Raw genomic sequence first — 22,109 nt, forward strand, 5'->3', positions numbered from 1 at the left:
ATACTGCCTACAGGAAGATTAAAGAGACCTTTGGAGAAAAGAGAACCACTTGTATGAATATCAAAAGCTCAAATGGAAACCCAGTTCTAAGCAAAGAAGGGAAAGCAGAAAGGTGGAAGTAGTATATAGAGGGTCTATACAAGGGCGATGTACTTGAGGACAATATTATGGAAATGGAAGAGGATGTAGATGAAGATGAAATGGGAGATACGATACTGCGATACGATACTGCGATACGATACTGCGTGAAGAGTTTGACAGAGCACTGAAAGACCTGAGTCAAAACAAAGCCCCGGGAGTAGACAACATTCCATTAGAACTACTGACAGCCTTGGGAGAGCCAGTCCTGACGAAACTCTACCATCTGGTGAGCAACATGTATGAGACAGGCGAAATACCCTCAGACTTCAAGAAGAATATAATAATTCCAATCCCAAAGAAAGCAGGTGTTGACAGATGTCAAAAATTACCGACCAATCAGTTTAATAAGCCACAGCTGCAAAATACTAACGCGAATTCTTTACAGACGAATGGAAAAACTAGTAGAAGCCGACCTCGGGGACGATCAGTTTGGATTCCGTAGAAATATTGGAAAACGTTAGGCAATACTGACCCTAGGACTTACCTTAGAAGCTAGATTAAGGAAAGGCAAACCTATGTTTCTAGTATTTGTAGACTTAGAAAAAGCGTTTGACAATGTTGACTGGAATACGCTCTTTCAAATTCTGAAGGTGGCAGGGGTAAAATACAGGGAGCGTCAGGCTATTTACAATTTGTACAGAAACCAGATGGCAGTTATAAGAGTTGAGGGACATGAAAGGGAAGCAGTGGTTGGGAAGGGAGTGAGACAGGGTTGTAGCCTATCCCCAATGTTATTCAGTCTTTATATTGAGCAAGCAGTGAAGGAAACAAAAGAAAAATTCGGAGTAGGTATTAAAATCCATGAAGAAGTAATAAAAACTTTGAGGTTTTCCGATGACATTGTAATTCTGTCAGAGACAGCAAAGGACTTGGAAGAGCAGTTGAACGGAATGGATAGTGTTTTGAAAGGAGGATATAAGATGAACATCAACAGAAGCAAATCGAGGATAATGGAATGTTGTCGAATTAAGTCAGGTGATGCTGAGGGAATTAGATTAGGAAATGAGACACTTAAAGTAGTAAAGGAGTTTTGCTGTTTGGGGCGCAAAATAACTGATGATAGTCGAAGTAGAGAGGATATAAAATGTAGACTTGCAATGGCAAGGAAAGCGTTTCTGAAGAAGAGAGATTTGTTAACATCGAATATAGATTTAAGTGTCAGGAAGTCGTTTCTGAAGTATTTGTATGGAGTGTGGCCATGTATGGAAGTGAAACATGGACGATAAATAGTTTGGACAAGAAGAGAATATGAGAATATAAGTTTTCGAAATGTGGTGCTACAGAAGAATGCTGAAGATGAGATGGGTAGGTCACATAACTAATGAGGAGGTATTGAATAGGATTGGGGAGAAGAGAAGTTTGTGGCACAACTTGACTAGAAGAGGGGATCGGTTGGTAGGACATGTTCTGAGGCATCAAGGGATCACCAATTTAGTATTGGAGGGCAGCGTGGAAGGTAAAAATCGTAGAGGGAGACCAAGAGATGAATACACTAAGCAGATTCAAAAGGATGTAGGTTGCAGTAGGTACTGGGAGGTGAAGAAACTTGCACAGGATAAAGTAGCATGGAGAGCTGCATCAAACCAGTCTCAGGACTGAGGACCACAACAACAACAATTTTTTTCTGGTCGCATAACACTTCGTTTCTCCCACCGAGGGTGTCACATGGAAGTGGCACCAACATGTATCAGTGTTACAAAGAGAACTACTCGTAAAAGTTAATTTTGTCCTACAATATCATACCACGGGGTTAATGTTTCTACCCTATGACCAAATCAAAAAGTTTTAGCCTCTACCTTTCACGACATAGTGTGAGGAAATGATAGCTCATTTTAGAACAAACCCGTTACAGCTAACACCCACAAAGCTCTCTGTTCGATTAAAATTATCATGATTACACCACTACCTACATTTGTAGCCTCAACAGACTTAAGTAACACGCAGGAACCATGTCAGTGACGATATACCGCATTTTCACCACATCTTACCGTCATTCAGACGGAGCGCCTCCACAGCTGCATATCTCATCTGACAGTGCCCCAGCGTATCCTGTAGGATACCACGGCCATTGTTCGAACTACAATGTTCCTGCTGGTTGAAGGTCAAGCTCCGTCCTCTGCACTCCTTAGGACCGATCTTTGTGAGGTCTCTCATGCAATCCCTGTTTCTAGCTTTCCTAGTTTCTCTTCTGAGAAGCCTACTGCATCATCTTTGGAACAGCCCTTCACCTTCCAAAATCAATCAAATTCATACCACATGCCCTTATACATACTGGGAAAGGTGCAGAGAGGATGAGGAAGAGCGATACAATGCAAAAGTTATTTAGAATAAACTCTTAGTTGGGTGTTTTACTTAAGAGGTGACAAGATAAAGAAAAAAATCTCGTGTTCTGCAATCAGATAATCAGCTTCTGGTGTCCCTCAACCAGGATTTATGTAACTTAAGCATGCTTTACGTTCATGAAGCGTACTCCCAGCACCGCTTCATCACCCCTGCCTAATGGACACTGACTGCCTTTGCAGTGCAAAGACAGTCCAAGTCATTTCTTTACCTTGACATGACGTGAGGGAGGTCTTTAAGCTCCACGCCATGCCCATCCTATCTTTATTTCTGTATTTAATTACCTAAGTAGCTTGTAGTAACTGTGGAAGAGAAATCAGGGCTCGCAAAGAAAATTTAAGTGCTCGTTTTTTCCCGCGCGACATTCGAGAGTGGAACGGTAGAGAGACAGCTTGAAGATGGTAATTAAATCCTCTGCCAAGCACTTTATTGGTAATAGCAGAGTAATCACGTAGATGTAGATGTAGATGGAGCTGTCAGTCCTAACATCTCACATCATAAAAGCAAGTAAATCAATGACTCGCAGGAGTTACATACATTGTAATAGATCAATGCAAATCCTATAATGGATGAGACACATGTTTTAGACTTCTCAACCTTATCTAATGAAATCGTGGTATTATACTTCAAAGTTAATTCTGCAAGGAAAGTCAAACATACTTATTAGTGAAATGCTAAGCATCGTGTGGGAAAAAGCAGTCCTAAAACAATGTGCAAACTTTCATGGAACCAATAGATGACAGTTCTTGACTCAGTACTAAAAAAATGAACACCCTAAATAAGATTACCTAATATCCTGATAACATCCTCAAAATCCGCTAAATTCATAATGTAAAAAAAAAAAATGTTTTCTACAATATGCGAAATAATTTCCGTGACTGACATGTCCAACAATGACAACAAACACAGAATTCGTGTAAAAGAGTTACAAACACATCTATACAACAAAACACTATCAACACCAAAAAAATACAAGTAATACATAAATGAACACAAAACATGACCACAGTGAAAACTTGTATAACACACAACTTCCAGTAGAGTAAAAATACATCAGCACTAGTGAGACATGCATAGCCAGAACACAGATCATTAAGGATCCTGTCTGACAGGTTGGCTATTTATCTGAATCATACGTAAACCATAGCAGTTATGTGCACCCGTTTCCACACACCCAACTTTGATCGCTAAGACATCTTACTCATAAAATATTAACAGATATCAAGTCGTCTCAGGAACGTAGTATCGGTGTCACTGCCTAGGGACATAGACGGGGAGGGTTTTCTTCCAACTTAACTCTGAGGTAAGCTAACTTCGACGACCTCGCTGGTACAGTCGCGTTGTGTTACTGTCTTTCTGTGTGCCTGATAACCTCGTTAATTAGTCCACATTTCTATCCGCCGTCTCGACGTTACCAGTGAAACAACAAGTGCAAGATTCTCGCATCAGTCTTGTCGATTGTCTCCTACTATCTGGCATCCGCCTGCGCGATGTATAATACAGTTCAGCACTCATTGCCACGAAGTTTCGGGTCCATTACTGCACGAATCAAACACATGTGAGCTCCAGCAGTGCATCCAAATTGCAATGTCTCATACTCCCTTGGTGTTCAATTACTAATAACAACGTCATGAATTACGACTACTATCTTTGGGCCCATCATGACTGGTGCACACTAGGTACATAATTTCCTTCTACTTTTCAAGAAACTATTATACTACACGTCTGTTATTAGGCAAATTTCCACTGCAGAGTAAACTGTCCGACACACAGCTGACTATCCTAGCAGTGTAAGTAACTGTGGATAGTAAGTTATTCATCCACTAGAGTCATCAACAAATTTTTGTTCAGGCTAACTGACACGACAATGTTCACCAATGAATCCCCTGTTCATCAACCAGTATGGGAATATGTTCTCCCTCAGCCCCTTTTTTTTATAGCGGCACACTATGCTCATGATGTAAACAAAAAAAAAAAAAAAGACTCTGAGATCTTTGGGACTTAACATCTGAGGTCATCAGTCCCCTAGAACTTAGAACTACTTAAACCTAACTAACCTACGGACAGCACACACATCCATGCCTGAGGCAGGATTCGCACCTGCAACCGTAGCGGACGCGCGGTTCCGGACTGAAGCGCCTAGAACCGCTCGGCCACACCGGCCGGCGTAAACAAGCGAATGTTCCTGCACTCTAAGTGTCAGAGTGACGTAAGCAAAAAATGGTGCGAGTCCTTCTTGACAAGAAGTTTACGCTAACATGACGGGGTACCCTGCCTGTCATGCTGTCGCCCTTGCACGGTGCGTAGCTCGCGCGTTGCAGAGCGTCTGGTCTGTTGACAGCGCAGTGTTTAAGTCCATCGGCCCGGTGATTGGGGATGCCTGTCCGCCTCACTGCCCCTCCCGAGAGCGCAGTGTGTATGCCAGCCGGCGCGGTGGGTGGGAGCGGCCCTCAGCTCTACGCTGCTCCTTCTGGCAGCGCCGCCGGCTAGGTGAGCTCCCCGACCGCACACGTCATGGCACGCCCACTCTGACGTCACCGCCCGCAGCCTCGTTGGCCCCGACCCAGCTGAGTCGTGCCCGTGACGTGGCCAGCCTGCCGCTCACCCGTCGAGCCAAATTGCCGCTCTGACCGACACTCATAGCTGAGCCCACCCACGACCTCGGACGTGCCGGTCACGTGGCATTGTCAGCATTACGGCCCACGGAAGACCAGCGACCGCTCTGCCTTGCCGGCGAGGGCTTCCGTATCTCCACCATCTCGGTGCTGCTTCGAAACATTTACCAGGTTACATACAAGCAAATGTTCCATTAGTGGCATCTCTTCATGCATCCTGTAGTTATTGCTAATTTACCCTCTCTACGAAACACTCAGAGGTTAAAATTATTCGATATTTATATGAATGGTTGGTGGCACGTTTTTATATAGCTGATTCGCCTCAATGGGCAATGGATCCACTACATTGAGTGTGGATGCACGATTACGTCCGTCCTCCTGCGGGAACATCTAAGTAAAGAGCATGGATGATATGGGCAAGGACTGTGGATAGGTAGCAATAGATTGGAAGGTGGGTCGGCCGGGAGGCGTGCCGAGGCAGTGCTCGTGGTTGCGATAAACACTTTGTCCGGATCGTGCAGTGGTTAACGCCACTGCCCAGTAAGCAAGAGATCTTGGGTTCGAATCCTGGTCCGGCGCACATATTCACTCGTCGCCGTTGATGCCGCACAAACTCCTGATGCAGCTGATATCAATAATCCCTTTCATTTCCTTTCTCCCTCTCCTCCTCCTTCAATTTACGTAATTCGATATTTCTCTAGAGATATCTCTTAATATCCTTGCAAATGAATGGAGTACATTGCCTATTCTACAAATAGTACCACAAATTGTCCTATACAAATCAGTACGTAATTTCCACTGAAGGAATCGGATAATGAGCTTAACATGATATTGTGGTTCAAATAATTAACACGTTATAGAGTACAAAAAATCCTATGCTCTACGAGCAGCTGAACGGAATGGACAGTGTCTTGAAAGGAGGGTATAAGACGAACATCAACAAAAGCAAAACGAGGATAATGGAATGTAGTCGATTTCAGTCGGGTGATGCTGACGGAATTAGATTAGGAAATGAGACACTTAAAGTAGTAAAGGAGTTTTGCTATTTGGGAAGCAAAATAACTGATGATGGTCGAAGTAGAGAGGATATAAAATTTAGACTGGCAATGGCAAGGAAAGCGTTTCTGAAGAAGAAAAATTTGTTAACATCGAGTATAGATTTAAATGTCAGGAAGTCGTTTTTGAAAGTATTTGTGTGGAGAGTAGTCATGTATGGAAGTGAAAAGTGGACGATAAATAGTTTAGACAAGAAGAGAATAGAAGCTTTCGAAATGTGGTGCTCCAGAAGAATGCTGAAGATTAGATGGGTAGATCACATAGCTAATGAGTAGGTATTGAATAGAATTGGGGAGAAGAGGAGCTTGTGGCACAACTTGACTAGAAGAAGGGATCGGTTGGTAGGACATGTTCTGAGACATCGAGGGATCACCAAATTAGTGTTGGAGGGCAGTGTGGAGGGTAAAAATCGTAGAGGGAGACCAAGGGATGAATACGATAAGCAGATTCAGAATGATGTAGGCTGCAGTAGGTACTGGGAGATGAAGCTTGCACAGGATAGAGTAGCATGGAGAGCTGCATCAAACCAGTCTCAGGACTGAAGACCACAACGACAACAACTACTGAAAGAAAAGTTTGATACAATACAGACAGTTAACCTAATCTATAATAATGTTGCAGTTACTTTCTGCCTTCACTCTCATTCACAACAATGAAAGGAATTCATAAGTATCTGGTAGGATAAGAAGTGGTAAGGAAACTTCTGAGATGTTCATTAGACCACCACCGTCATGTTGTAAGACGTGTAAATTTCTATTGTATATTGTCAAACCACAATTTATGAAAGATGTTTATATTTTATTAATAGGATTAAGTAGGAATGGTTACTATTTGTTATGTTGGAAATAATTGTGGTAGCAGGGAATGTCTGCACCAAAGAATTGCTGGCGGGAGAGATCGCACTTTGATATAATTTTAAAAAGGGCGGGAGGAATCGCGTATGGATACATTTTGTAATGGTAGCAGGGATTGTTTGCACCAGAAAGCATTGTTGGCTGGAGAGACCGCACTTTAGCGTTCGTAGGAGGTCAGTAGTAAGCAAGATGTGAAGCGAGTCGGTAACGCGTCTGAAGCGAGAGGTTGAGAGGAGCGGTGTGCCTGCCAGCCACCAGCTATGATTTACAAGAGATTATGAACGGATGTACAGAGACGTCAGCTAACTATTATCATAAGAGGAACTAATATTGTTGAATTATTTTTTTGAGAAACTCAAGACTACTGAAGGTACGTTTGCGCAATGCTAGTTGTAAGATTATTGTAAAAAGCAAGTCCCATTTGAACGTTTGTAAAATCATTTCATTCAGAATATAATTAGTGTTTGACAGCAATATTGCATTACTGATTATAATCCATCCCAAAAACCATCAACGTAAAACTTTGCAAAGTTTTATTGTTATCAAGAAAAAGTTTAACTATGAATTACGTAACTTCAGTGAAATTAATTAAAGAATAACGTCAGCTTTGCTATTAAAGAATAACGTCTGCTTTGTTAATAAATACAGCCACTTATTATGGCAGCCCACCAGCAGGTAATAGAGTATAGTAAAACAGAGTAAGTATATTCATGTCGCAGTTCGATGTAGCAGTCAGATGGCGATCTAGCAACAGTAAAAAAGGTAAGGAACAGTTTTGGGTTATTGCAGGTAACGACTGAGGGCCACGACGATGACATTCCATGTTTCGTCGAAATAATCAGAAAATCACTTTTAATAAGCAGCACTTAAATTTGTATGCGAAGATTAGAAAGATAATTAATTTCAAAGGGAAGATTTCATTTGTTATTATTAAGCAAGAGATTGAAATCCTAAGGGAAGGTTTCATAGGTTATTGTAGAAGGGAAGGTTGCGTAACAAAAGAGAAATAAAGGAGACGGGAAGGTTTCAACGTGTTCTCACTTTATCCTATGTCATTCACTGAATGGAATACACACACACTAGTTCGCAAATTCACTGCTGCTTTTGCCATGCCAATAAACATCAAATAAGGGATAAATGATGTCTTTTGTGTTTGCTCAGTGATTCAGGAGACTATTACTATCAGTTACAATCATGTTTGCTTTTTCCTGTCATCAGCGATAAAACACGTTAAAAACATCACTTTTAGCATAGCGACATTACACATTGAACGCCTAATTAATTCTATTATGCCAATCAAGATGTTAATAAAGTGTTGGTAGGTATACCCTGTATGTGGTACCATATCTTTCAAATTAGCCACTTATTAGCTGAACCTTTAACAACGTGTCTCTTCTAATCCATGTCTGACACTTTTAACAAAGCTCCATTCTACTACGAGGTGTATCACTATCACTTCAAAATCAGCGTCTCTCTTCTCCCTCCATTCTGCAACTTAAAACATAACCTTGGCGTCCTCGCCTACCGACGTTAACCACAACGCGCTCCTCTGGCACAAAACTCAGTAAGGCGCTCCCTTGGTGCAATACAATTATACACAGGCGCCCCCTAGGCGCAATTAATACTGTTAGAGGTTCCCATCATCATCGTAATTACTTTTGGCTTCTCTATTCTTCGACTGTGCTCTGAGTCGGTACGTAACTTCCGCACGGTAACAAATTTTCTGTATCCACTTTATTATCAACGTGCTATGCTTGTAGGTCAGAGTTGACTGATTAGCATACAAGGTTCCTTTCTGCATATTACATAAACCAGTAACGACTATATCTCCTTTCTACCTCTTTTACGCTATCCATCGCTTCATACTTTACACAAGGTGGATGACTGGTTTTGCAAAATCTTATAGTCTCAACCAATACTTCATTCTGATGGGCTATCTCCTTCTCACCGTAAGATTCTGAATAATCATTAAAGAATATGCTGCAAGGCAACAACTCCTTTTCGAAAGTCAGCGGGTCGTTATCAGTGTTTTGTCCCCAACGGCCTTATGTGGTCCTTCTACTTCTATTCTCTCCCTTCGGCCTTCCTTTTGACGTCGTTAATTCTCCTCTCTACGATTTCTCTATGTCTCAACCTACCGAATTGTGGAAAATCAATTAACTCACTTTTTATATCAAGAGCTAACTCATTTATTAAAACTTCTACTGGACACAATCCGGCTACTCCGTATGGCATTTCATTCAGAATGTCCTGAAAGTCGCTTAATTAGGAATCCCACTTCCTGCGCTACCTGTGACAATAAATCCTGCAGAACTTCACTAAATCCTTAATAATACGTTCGGTGGGACTTGAGGCCAGATGCCAACGAGATAAACACACCAGTTACAATTCTCCTCCTCATCAGAAGTCTCCGCTATTGCCACGACCTTTTCAAAAATGTTCAAATGTGTGTGAAATCTTATGGGACTTAACTGCTAAGGTCATCAGTCCCTAAGCTTACACACTACTTAACCTAAATTATCCTAAGTACAAACACACAGAGCCATGCCCGAGGGAGGACTCGAACCTCCGCGACCTGTACAGTTATCGGATGTTACCCTCTTGACTGTACATACCTCGGCCAGTAAGTGCCGCTGTTTTACCTATCGTTCTTCTTAACTGAGTAAACGTTACATACGTCGATGCAATACCGTCGCCACCAATACGTACCTGTAACCATTTACCGTGGTTGGTAAAGGACCCAGCAGGTTTGTTGCCCCTGACACTTTTAACCTCATAGACACTAGAGGAAACAGTGGTGCCTGAGTGCTCCCTGTTGAGCGCTTTGCTCTCTGACGAAAATAGCAAGTTCTCGTTTTATCCCGTATTTTAAGCTCTTGAAGTATGACGTTTCTGCCGGCCGCGGTGGTCTCGCGGTTCTAGGCGCGCAGTCCGGAACCGTGCGACTGCTACGGTCGCAGGTTCGAATCCTGCCTCGGGCATGGATGTGTGTGATGTCCTTAGGTTAGTTAGGTTTAAGTAGTTCTAAGTTCTAGGTGACTGATGACCACAGCAGTTGAGTCCCATAGTGCTCAGAGCCATTTTTTTTGACGTTTCTCTTAACTTCCAACAATACTTGCACGTATCCTTGGCAAAGTGGGTATACCGAACAAACCAGCCACTGATCGCTACTGACCAAAAAAAAAAAAAAAAAAAAGGTTCAAATGGCTCTAAGCACTATGGCACTTAACATCTGAGGTCATCAGTCCCCTAGACTTAGAACTACTTAAACCTAACTAACCTAAGGACATCACACACATCCATTCCAGAGACCCGGAAGTTCTCATGCTTGTCCTATTCTGTTACTTAAAATCCGTCTTGATTGCAAATTTTTTTATTCATATGACCGGTTTCGGTTCATTCAGAACCATCTTCAAATGGTGAAGTTGCTGGATTTGGACGGGTTACTCCTGTAACTGAAATATCAGATCTGAAGATTTTAAGTAACATTATAAAATCACTGATTGCTGTTATTCCATAAAACACTATGTCTGTTTTTGCAAAGCTTGTCCTATTCCTTGTCCATATGGCTCAGTGCTCTCGGAAGTTCTCATCCTTGTCCTGCCCCTTGTCCATATGGCTCAGTGCTCTCTCTACATAACTTTCTGATGTTAAATGCTTCATGCACATGACGTTGAACCAGTTCTGTCACTTTTTAGTCGATCCACGCACAAACCCTCCTGGGTTGTGTGATAACACATACACGACTATATTCTGTGATCCGGGAATGTATAAAATCCTGAACCTAAACTCTTGGAAATACAACACCCCCATAGGCAGTTGCGTATCAACCTGGCAGAGCCCATGAAGTGAAGGACCCGGTGGTCAATGTTCAACTTTGTCCCTCGCCCGTACACTTAGTACCGAAATTTAGCAAAGCGCTACACAACAAAGAGTACCTCCAGCTCCGTCACTGTGTAGTTCTTCTCGACCTTGATTAAGACGCGACTCGCAAGGGCTACTGGTTGTGGGACTATCCTTCCTTTTACCTCCTTTTCCTGAGAGATAGCCATGATCACGCCATTAAATGAGCTCTCTGAAGCCACTCTGGATCCCAGGCTGTGGCTAAACCATGTCTCCGCAATATCCTTTCTTTCAGGAGTGCTAGTTCTGCAAGGTTCGCTGGAGAGCTTCTGTATGTTTGGAAAGTAGGAGACGAGATGCTGGCGGTAGTAAAGCTATGAGGACAGGCCGTGAGTCGTGCTTGGGTAGCTCATATGGTAGAGCACTTGCACGCAAAAGGCAAAGGTCCCCAGTTCGAGCCTCGGTCCGCCACACAGTTATAATGTGCCACTAAGTTTCATATCAGCGCGCACTCCACTGCAGAGTGAAGATTTCATTTTCCATCCCGTGTTGATTTGTTGGTAGAAACTGTCATTTGTCAATGAATATGATTATACTCGAATCTGGAATATGCTCAAGAACACTGCAGCAAACCAATGCTATGTATATTGGTCTGTAGTTTTCTGTGTCCACTCTCTTACCCTTCTGATAGACAGGTAACCCCTCCGTTTTTCTTTTAAATTCTTTATTACATACCACAGTAATTATACAATTTTAACCCACTTCCTTATCTGATTAGTGGGTTATAATAATTGTACAACTGATGAAATTATGTTGTAGCTAATTGCAATTCTGAAGTGAGCTACAGTTGGTATTACATACAATGGGAATTTAATATCTAACACCTACGAGTTATATCTATTTCTTATAACTAGTCCCTATCGCCAGCAGCGTCACATGTGTGCCAGTGAGATATAAACCTACTTTGATAACCTTGTTCATCGAACTAAGCGCTGCAGTTCGCTAACTTAATTTTCCTAAATTAAGTCCTACAAACTAACTTATCCTACGTCATATCCGGTGCATGTCCTTATCGGTAGCATTGACCCCCACTCCCCCTAATCTTGCACTATGATGGAAAGTCGGCCAGTCCACGCGCAGGCGGTATGGGAATAGGGCTCTGGACGCAATCGGTGTTGGTTGTCTCAGTTATTTAGTTCATGTCCCTCAAGCATTCTGTTAAAACTTTCCGTGATACCTCGTTAGTCAATGTATTTAGCAGCTGGAAAGTGTCTTCATGTCTAAGCAGTTGATATGTGTCATGGTTTGGATGTCTGTCTCGATGTGTAGTCGCAACATCATTGAAGAGGGGCGCTCGCAAAACACATGGTCGGGAGTACCCTCTGACACAACACAGTCACACGCGGGTGTAGCCGTCTTCCCAAATCGACATAAGTATGTCGGGTAGGGTCCATGGCTAGTGAGAAAATGGATCAGTCCTCGTGTTGACTCGAAGTATTTCATGTCCAAGAGCTGAATTGGAAAGTTCTACGTCCAGTTTCTTCTACATCCCAAGACCCCTGCCAAAATTCCTCCCCTCTTTTCCTTATTTCCCTTTTGTCCTCCACCCTCACGCCCATGATGTCTACAATTTTCTCATATTTCCCCTTTTTTGCCCAGTACCAAGCCGCTTGTTCCCTTATTTTGATGTCCAGTGGGCAGAGCCCCATTATGACTAATAGGGCTCCCACAGATCTCAGTGTCATACTTGTCTGGACCCTTCTCACTATCATGGCGGGCACAACCCTCTTGAGCCTGTGCGCCCAGACTCCCGAGCTGTAACCCACTACTGAAGGTTAAGATGCTATTGTGGTAAAGTTTGATAAGGTGGGGGGGAGATGGAATCTTTTGTGTCCTATCGAGATGATATTGTTTAATATCTGCAGAGCTCTCAGGGTTACGGTATCAATGTGTTTCCCAATGTTCCACCTCTCATCAATGATGACTCCTAGGTAGCGTGCCTCACGTCGCTTGAGAACTGGTGAGCCGTTAATTCTGACAATGGGATTTCTAATTTAATGTCCTTTTAACAGCAGGTATGTGGATTTGCTGGGTGAGATTGTCATTTTAGTCATGTGGCACCATTATTTCAGTTTCTCTATGGCTCTCTCCATTTTCGGTTCTATGTCTTCCCGGTTGCGGCCACCGACCAACAGGAGGAGGTCATCCGCGTAGGCTATCACCTCTAGCACCACTTCGCTTTGTTGTAAACTGTCTAGTAGCGGCTCCATGTGGATGTCCCAAAAGAGGGGTCCTAAAACGGATCCTTGGGGCATCCTTTAGCGATTGCTTTTCCTACTCTTTCGCTAGGGGATGATAGCCAGACCTCCCGATCCTTACAATAGCTCCTCAGGCAACCATATAGCGGCCCTGGACACTCTTTCTCCCGCAAGCAGGAGAAGAGCGAAGGCCACCACAGGTTGTCGAAGGCGCCAAGGATATCCACCATGATGTCAACCACGTACTTGTGCGGGGTCGAGCCACAGACCCCGGCCGCCAGGGCGATTGCATCAGATGCCGACCGCCCAGGCCTGAAGCTGAACTGCCTGCTGCTCATCCCGCACAACACTCGGTATGCTGCCAATCTGTCAGGCAGCAATTTCTCCAGTATTTTTCCAAACAGATCTAACAAGCAAATCGGCCTATATGACTTTATTTCTGCAGGATCCTTATCAGGTCCTTTCTTTATTATGATTACATTTGCTGTTTTCCATTTCCGGAAACTTCCTTTGCCTTTAGGCACTCATTGTAGAGATGAGTAAGTGGCGTAGTCAGCTGGGGGGCCAGGAACTGCACCACCTCCGCCACAATGCCGTCCGACCCAAGTGCTTTCCCTCTTTGTAATGATCTTATGTGGGCTGCCACCTTCTCTGCAGAGAAGGGGTAGACAGCCGTCTCATTATTGTATGTGTCTTGGTCTTCATTTCGCATTTGCCGTTGCCCTTCAGCCTCCCCATCCACACTGTCGTCAGGCAGCAGGGACCGGAGGAGGACCTCCACAGTCTCCTGCCAAGACTCCGTCATCCTGTCCCCGTGCCTGACTATCGATAACTCCACAGGAGAGCGGATTTTCTCTCTTACCAGCTTATAGCGGAGCCCCCATGGGTCCATGACTAGCTGGTTTAGCACGTAGTGTTCCCAACTTCGCGTCCTTACCTCCCGCAGTTCCTTTTGGAACCTCCGCTTTGGCTCTCTATATTGCAACTGCCACCTTTGTCGTTCCTGCCAGACGACACTGCGCTGGTAGTGCCTCCTCAGCCTTCTGACAGATTGACGCAGTTCTAGTTCGGCAGACCATGGTGACGGAGAGGCCGCTATGGCCTTCCTCCTAGTTTGTACAGCAGCCCTCACCGCTCTGGTCACTGCACTCACCAGTTACTCCGCCCTCTCGTCCACGTCTATGCCCTGATGCATGTCACCTTCCGGTAAGTGGGGAATGTCGCACTCCGTCGCTAGGCGTTCCCAATTAGTACCTCCCAGCCCATGGTCCAGCGGCACTCTCTTTCGCCTAAGGTGAAAGTTATTACACATTGGTCACTTGTGGTGGCGTTTCCTATAAACCTCCAGTGCTGAATGATGTTTGCTGTGTTTGGTGTTACGAGAGTGGCATCTATATTTGTTCCTTGTCCTCCTCCTGCTGCGTAGGCAGGAGGGTTGCCAGGCCTGTTGGCCACCACAAGTTGCGATGCCATAATAAACTCTTCTACTTTTTCACCGTTTGCATCTCTTGTGCCACTGTACCACAGGGGGGATTTAGCGTTGATGTCAGCTGTTATCACAACCTTTCTTTCCTGTAACGCCGTGGTTACTCTCGTTAGATGGTCCAAATGCTGTTCAATATTATCGCCGTATTGAAAATACATGTTTATGAGAGTGATAATTCCCACTGTGGATTGCAGCTCCACGACGTTACAGTGACTAGTTGTGAACTGCGAGAGTGTGGTGACACTCAAAAGTTTGTCCGTGTTTATGATTGCCGCCCTCGGGTCTACCCCTCTGCTGACTATTTGCCAGGTAGCGGGAGCAAATGCAATTTTCCCAGCTTGGGAGTACGCCTCCTGTTGACAGAGTACATCTAGTCTCCTCTCCTCCACTTCCCTTCGGAGCTCCTGCATCACAAGTCGGCTGTTATGAGTATTAAGTTGTCCAATATTTATTTTTGTCATTGAGGAAAGTACGTGCGTATTCGGTCATTCGGCCAAGTCTTGCTCCAGTCGAACGCAATTCATCCGTTTGCCAGTACTGATTGTTGGTAAATGTCGTCAAGATCGAATTTCTCACCTCGTTTTTCGAATACTTTCTTTAGCAGGTCTCGCAAGGCTCCGAAGTCAGTGGGGAGATTCACTGATTTTAGCTGAAATCTGTCAACAGCCTCCATAACCGAGAAGGTTACCTTCCTACCCTCTTCATGTCCTACACGGACCACATGTTGTAAGGCAGTGGTCAGGGTAGTTGGCTGCTCCAGTCTCGATAGTTGCATGTTATACTCTAAGTTGGGGTACACCCTTACCGAGTCGACAGGTGGTAATCTAACTATTGGAGTGCCTTGTGTGGTAGAGTTTGTACTTGAGCTTGTCACTATATTTTCCTGAATCGGTTGTTCTTTATTTATTTGCTCACCTTTAGAAACTGCGACACCCACAGGATGCCCTTGCCGTTGTTGGTGTGTTGTCGGCTTTGTTCCCCGGCTTTCAGAGGCGGAAACTGCAGCGGGGGAGGTCAGTTTGTATACCTATCTCCATCGTGTGGAACCCCTCCGTTTTTTTTTTAAATCTTTAGTCATCAAAACCAATATTATACAACATAACCCACCACCTAAAGACATTAGTGGGTCGAAGTTACATACAAGGTTACATTTCCCAGCAGCATTTACCAAAACTCTATTTATCTGTTATTAGTATCAACTACAGGATAGGAAGTTAGTTCTATGGGTATCTATTCGATCTATTGTTAGTATACCATGCTATCTATTCTATCCTACTCTACTAACAATTACATCCTGCAGCGTTACAGGTGTGCCAGTAAGAAGATATAAACCTACTATCTCTTGGCCGTACCTACCGAGCTAATCCCAGTGGGCGTACCCCTGGCACTGGGCTAGTCTTAACGCAAATCGCTTCAGGTCTTTTAAAAAATATCCTACTATCTATTTCCTACAGGTAATTATATCTAGCAGGTCGTAATCAGTGTGCTTTGTCTATGATCGGTGTGTTCGCACCCTCCCCCTAGTCCTGGATGCGAGGGATCCCGATCGTCACGGCGGTCGGCCAGTACGTATCCTGGCGGATTGGGATGGTGTGTGATGTCACATTTTGGTTCTATCACTACTCAATCTCCCTACGATATTCTCTAGGGACCTTGGCGGATACCTCGCTGGCCAATTTATCAACGATAGTGAAGGTGATTGTGTCCCTAATTAGGTGGAAAGTTTCTGTATTTGGCAGTGAATTTTTTAACTCAGCGGCAACGCCGTCGAAAAGGGGACACTCATAGACCACGTGATCCGGTGTACCTGTTTCGGCACCACAGCCACACGAGTGTGTCGCTCTTTTCCCGAAACGGCAAAGATATGCTGGGGACGGGCCATGCCCAGTGAGGAAGTGCAGCAGTCCCTTGCTCAGCTGAAAATGCTTCATTCTCAATCTTTCTTGGACGTTTGATAAGAGTTGGTATGTTCTTCTCCCTGTCTCATCCCCATCCCAGATTTCTTTTCAGAGTTCCATTCCCCTTCTCTTAGTTGATATTTTATCCCCCACTCTGACCCTCATAATATCCCCGGTTTTTCGATCTGCCCCTTTTTTACCCAGTACCATGTGGCCTGCTCCCTGATTTTTACATCTAGGGAGCACAGCCCCATGAGTATCAATAATGCTCCCCCTGGTCCCTTGGTGATGTACGATATGCCCCCAACTGAGCGTAGTAGCATGATCCGCTGCACTCTCCTCACGGCCATAGCAGGAACGACCCTCGTGAGCCTGTGAGCCCAGACCCCGGACCTGTAGCCCACAATGGAGACAAGGATTGTGTTGTGATAGAGTTTGATGAGGTTTGGCGGGAGATGAAATCGCCTATGGCCTATAGTGATAAGGTTATTTAGTTCTCCTAGCGACCTATGTGTTGTGACTTCAATGTGCCAGGCGAAGCTCCATTTTTCGTCTAGTACTACTCCTAAGTATCTTGCTTCCCGACGACGTATTACTGGTGTGCCATCCATCCTGGCTGTAGGGTTTCTGACCAATTGGCCTTTTAAGAGTAAGTAGATAGATTTATTTGGTGCGACTTTCTGTTTAGTTCTGTGGCACCACTGTGATAGTAATGCCATGGTCCTATCTACTTTCGGTTCTAATTCCTCTCGGCTACGGCCGCCAACCAACAGGAGGAGGTCGTCAGTGTAGGCTATCACCTCTAGCACATCTGCACAGTTCTCCAGGCTGTCATGGAGAGGCTGCATATTGATATCCCAAAAGAGTTGACCCAGGACAGAGCCCTGTGGACACCCCTTCGTTATCTTTTTGCCCACTCTTCCGCTAGGGGATGATAGCCAGACCTCCCTATCCACACAATAGCTCCTGAGACATCCATATAGCGGCCCTGGACACTCCTTCTCTCGCAAGCGGGAGAAGAGCGAAGGCCACCACAGGTTGTCGAAGGCGCCACTGATGTCTACCATGATGCCAACTATGTACTTATGTATGGACGACCCACAGACCTCGGCCGCCATGGCGATTGCGTCAGACGCAGAACGCCCGGACCTGAAACCAAATTACCTGCTGCTCATCCCACAGAGCACTGGGTGTGCCATCAGCCTGTCAGCCAGCAACCTCTCCAGCGATTTTCCCAGCAAGTCCAACAGACATATAGGTCTGTATGAATTAACCTCTTTTGGATCTTTATCGTGACCTTTTTTAATTATTACCACATTAGCCTGTTTCCAGATGGTGGGAAACTTTCTGAGGCTTAGGGCCTCATTGTAGATTCTTGCTAGAGGTGTTACTAGTTGAGGAACGAGGTATTGCACCATCTCTGCTATGATGCCATCTGGTCCTGGGGCTTTACTTCTTTTGAGTGACTTAATGTGCATCGCCACCTCGTTCTCCGAGCAAGGGTACACCGCAGTATTATTTTGGTACTCTTCTTGCAGAGCTTGCCTAATTAGGCCTTGTTCTTCTGTGTCCTCCTCTTCCGTATCATCCACAAGCAGGGACTGGAGAAGGACCTCCGCAGTATCCTGCCATGATCCCCTCATCTGATTCCCATCCCAGACAGTTGATAGTACCATGGGCGACCTAATCGTTTCTCTAACTATTTTATATGGGATGCCCCAAGGATCTGTAGCCAATTGGCTCTGAACGTATTTCTCCCAACTTCGAAGTCTAACCCTTTTGAGCTCCCCTTGGAACTGTACCTTAGCATCCCTGTAAGTTTGTAACCATCCCTGTTTCTCTTCCCAGACGACACTTCGCTGGTAGTACCTTCTCGCCCTCCTGACCGACTGACGCATCTGCCCTAGTTTGGTGGACCATGGTGACGGGGAGGCCGCCACGGCCCTCCTCCTGATTGGCACTGCAGCCTTCACCTCTTTTGTGATGGCACTAACTTGGTCTTCAGCGTGCTTGTCGACGTCTTCATCACCATCTGGCCATGTCGGGGTGACAAACTCTCTTGCGAGGCGCTCCCAATCAGTTTTGTTGTAAGTCAGCTGAAATTCCCACCCCATGTCCCAGTGGCACTCCCTGTCGGTGAGCTCTAAAGTGATTAGGTTGTGGTCACTTGTCGTGACTTGGTTTCTTACTGTCCAATTGTTTAGGTAAACAGCAAAATTTGGTGAGACTAGTGTTGTATCTATATTTGTTCCTTCTCCTCCTCCGCCCGTATAGGATTCCCTGCTCTACTGGCAACCAAGTACTGCAATGACATTATTGTTTCCTCCATCTTCTCTTCCATCCCGGGTGCCACTGTGCCACAGGGGGGGACTTTGCGTTAACATCTGCCACCACCACTATCTTTCGGCCTCTCAATGCTGTTGTTATTCGTACTAGTTGGTCTATGTACATTTCAATTTCGTCACCGTATTGGAAATACATGTTTACTAAATGTATAGCTCCAACAGGCGTCTGGATTTCAACAACAATGAAATGTTCGTTTGAAAGGTGCGCAAGCACTGTGACTCTTAGGGCTTTATTTATGATGGTGGCTATAGGGTCGTCTCCAAAACACACTGTTTGCCAATTAACGGCAGCAAAAGTTATGTTACCCGCAAGAGAGTATGGCTCCTGTAGACAGCATACGTCGAGACTCATCTCCTCCAACACCCTTCGGAGCTCCTGCATGACTAGTCGGCTATTGTATGCATTGAGTTGTCCTAGCTGTATTATGGTGGTCATGGAAAGTATGTGTGAACGTATGAGTCTGGAAAGGTCTTTCTACAGTCATAAGCTATCCTACCGTTAGCTAAGACAGCCTGATTGTAGATCTCATCAAGATCAAATTTCTCATTCCTTCTCTGCAAAATCTTTTTGACAAGGTCACGCAGGGAGCCAAAGTCAGTGGGGAGATTCATGGTCTTTAACTGTATTCTATCGACAGCCTCCATGGCCGAGAAGATGACTTTACGTCCATACTGATGTCCTACCCGCACCATGTGCCTTAATGCTGTGGTCAGGATAACCGGCTCCTCCAGATGGGACAGTTGCAGAGCGTGTTCTAAGTTTGGGTAGATCCTGATGGGATCCACCTCTAGGGGTTATACTAGTGATTGATCAGAGATAGATTTGGTATTCGTGCTGCTAACTGCGTTTACCTGAAGAGGTTCTTCGGATGTGGAGCTAGTTTCTGCAGATGTTATTTGGCCCCTTATTGCAGGACGCCTAGCTTTTGGTGCCCGATCTTCTGGCAATCTCGAGTTCCAGGGGGAGGGGAAAGCGGCGTCCTCCCATTCGCACAGGTCTGTCTGGACGCACACGTCCACCATTCCTACTCTTCCTGTTTTGCTTCCTTCAACGAAGGTCAGGAATTGCTTAAATTTGGCAGCCATAGCTGCATTCCTGCGCCTCTCCCTCAGAGACTTCCTTTTTGGCTTCCTGCGCACTACTGCAGCTTCAGCCATAATCGGTTCTTGGATCAATCTCTGTTCCAACATCCTGTAGGTTGGGCAGTTCCTTCCTGAGGCGCTACAGGTCTTTTTACCTCTCTTGACACATGGAATACAAATTCCAGATTTTGTACAGTTCTTTTTTATGTGCTCTTCTGCCCCACATCTGGAGCAAGCCAGCTTCCTGTCACAGTACTTGTGGATATCATCAAGGTCTCCACAATTGTGGTAGCGAGGCACCACCAAATAGGCCCGCACGTTGATAGCATGGAATCCATATATCCTATCCATAGATGTTTTTTTCCACATGGATCCCAATACTTCTGCTACATGATGTACTGTGTTTCTGTCTCTTGGGCCTGTCCTGAATCTCAGTTTGATGGCAATTTTTAAATTGCTCGTCAGTCATGTCATCAAAGTTTTGATTCTTAATTGTTTCGCATAATTCATTGTTATCCATTGTAACCGGTACATCGTACATGATTACAAGTGGGTTTCTCTTTTTGGGAGGTTCACATCTGACTGCCTTACACAGGTTTTGGTAGTTTAAGATCTTGTTTCTGTCCTCTTTGGTGGCTACATCTACAACGTTTTTAGTTCCTTTCACCTTATTTACTTTTATTTTTTCTTTAATTGGGTTTACCATAATGGTGAGTATCTCCTGTACCTTCTTTGTGTCTTGGCCGGGCAGGAGTCTTAAAAAGACCGCCGTGTCCGGTTTTTTGACATATTCGTTATTGTGTCTTTGGTTGTTTGGGTTTTGGGGGCAGCCTGAGCTACTACACCTGCGCATGTCTTAGTTGGTTGTCTTCTAAGTTGGAAATTCTCACGTTGTAGTTCCACGACTCGCCCCTCAAGCCTTGCATGAGCAATCGCCCAGGAGGCGAGCTCATTTTTTATTGCTAGTATAGCAGTCTGGCTAATTTTTCCGTGTTGAACTCCAACAGTTGAGTAATCCTGTTGGTCTCTCGCTAAAGCTTACGTATATATCCTCCATTTACCCCAATGGGTATGGAGCAGAAAGCATCGAAGCTCTCGTGGACGCACACGAATCGCTTGTCTCTGGTTCGGCCACGGTTGACAATCGAAAAAAAAGGGGTTGGGTGCCTGTCTCTATGCCCGGACCGGCTCCTCTGGCATGGGAGGGGGGACTAAGATGCAGCTCACCCACCGAACTCGTCCCTAGGTCAAGGGCACCCCTGAGCCACCGGGTTCAGCACACCATTGCCAATGTACTGGTCCGCTTCAGTGGCCTCGTCACTGACGATTTCACCCAGTGTTCACCGGCAAGTGCACCCCACACTCCGGAGAAGTGTATGCACTTCTCGTCCTTCACCGCCTACTTGCCCGAGCTCACACCTAAAGGCCTAGGAACCACTCCAACTCAGGTGGCGGGCGGTCACCCAGTCGGTCGACGGTCTGGACCCAGATACCTGGCCCAGGCGATAACACCACCCCCTGGGTTTGGCAGTACACACCCCAGTTACCCACGGGCGCGGCGAAGCGCACTTGCCGACTCGCGCGGAGGTCCCACGCCGGCAAACGAGGCCGCCGGCATGCAGAGCACCTGCTGGTCTGTGCCCTGCTAATTGAGGGAGGCACAGATGGCCAGTCCCTCAGACACAGCTCTCCCTGTGCCACGCGCCCTTCGCTCTCGCCTTGTGTTGGGGGCATTTAACGTCCTCCGTTGATGGGAGTTTAACGTCCTTCCTTGACACAACGACAACCCTCACCATTCCACAGCACGGAGGTGTTATGAAAATGATGATGTGACGATAATGATGGTATGGCCCGGGTCTTATGTTGTGGAGTTTGACATCATCGAGACGGTGCGGCACTCAAACCCGAGTTACGTTCCCTGGAGGGCCTCCACACGTACTGGGGGATCATGGCCGACCACGTCTCACCCACAGCTTTTGATAATTCACGGTGGGCCAGTGCGGTTCAGTGAGGATTACACCCAGATAAGGGCTAGCCTTTTAACGTCATGCATGGACGGACCTTCCCGTGTTAGCTTCACCGCATCTAAGGGGGTTACTGAGTGCCGGGGCCATGTCAAGGCCACGGGATAGGACATTACGGTCCCTGCCCCACTCAGGTTCCTCTGAGCCACAAGAGCACTTCAGACAG

General features: G+C 45.4%; 1 pseudogene; it reads left to right on the plus strand.

The window, feature by feature from the left end:
- Nucleotides 1-4,739: 4,739 nt before the first annotated feature.
- The window catches only part of LOC124593949, a 91,980-nt pseudogene continuing 74,610 nt past the window's right edge, over nt 4,740-22,109 (plus strand).

This window comes from Schistocerca americana, chromosome 2 (assembly GCF_021461395.2).
Source record: "Schistocerca americana isolate TAMUIC-IGC-003095 chromosome 2, iqSchAmer2.1, whole genome shotgun sequence".
Taxonomy (NCBI): Eukaryota; Metazoa; Arthropoda; class Insecta; order Orthoptera; family Acrididae; genus Schistocerca; species Schistocerca americana.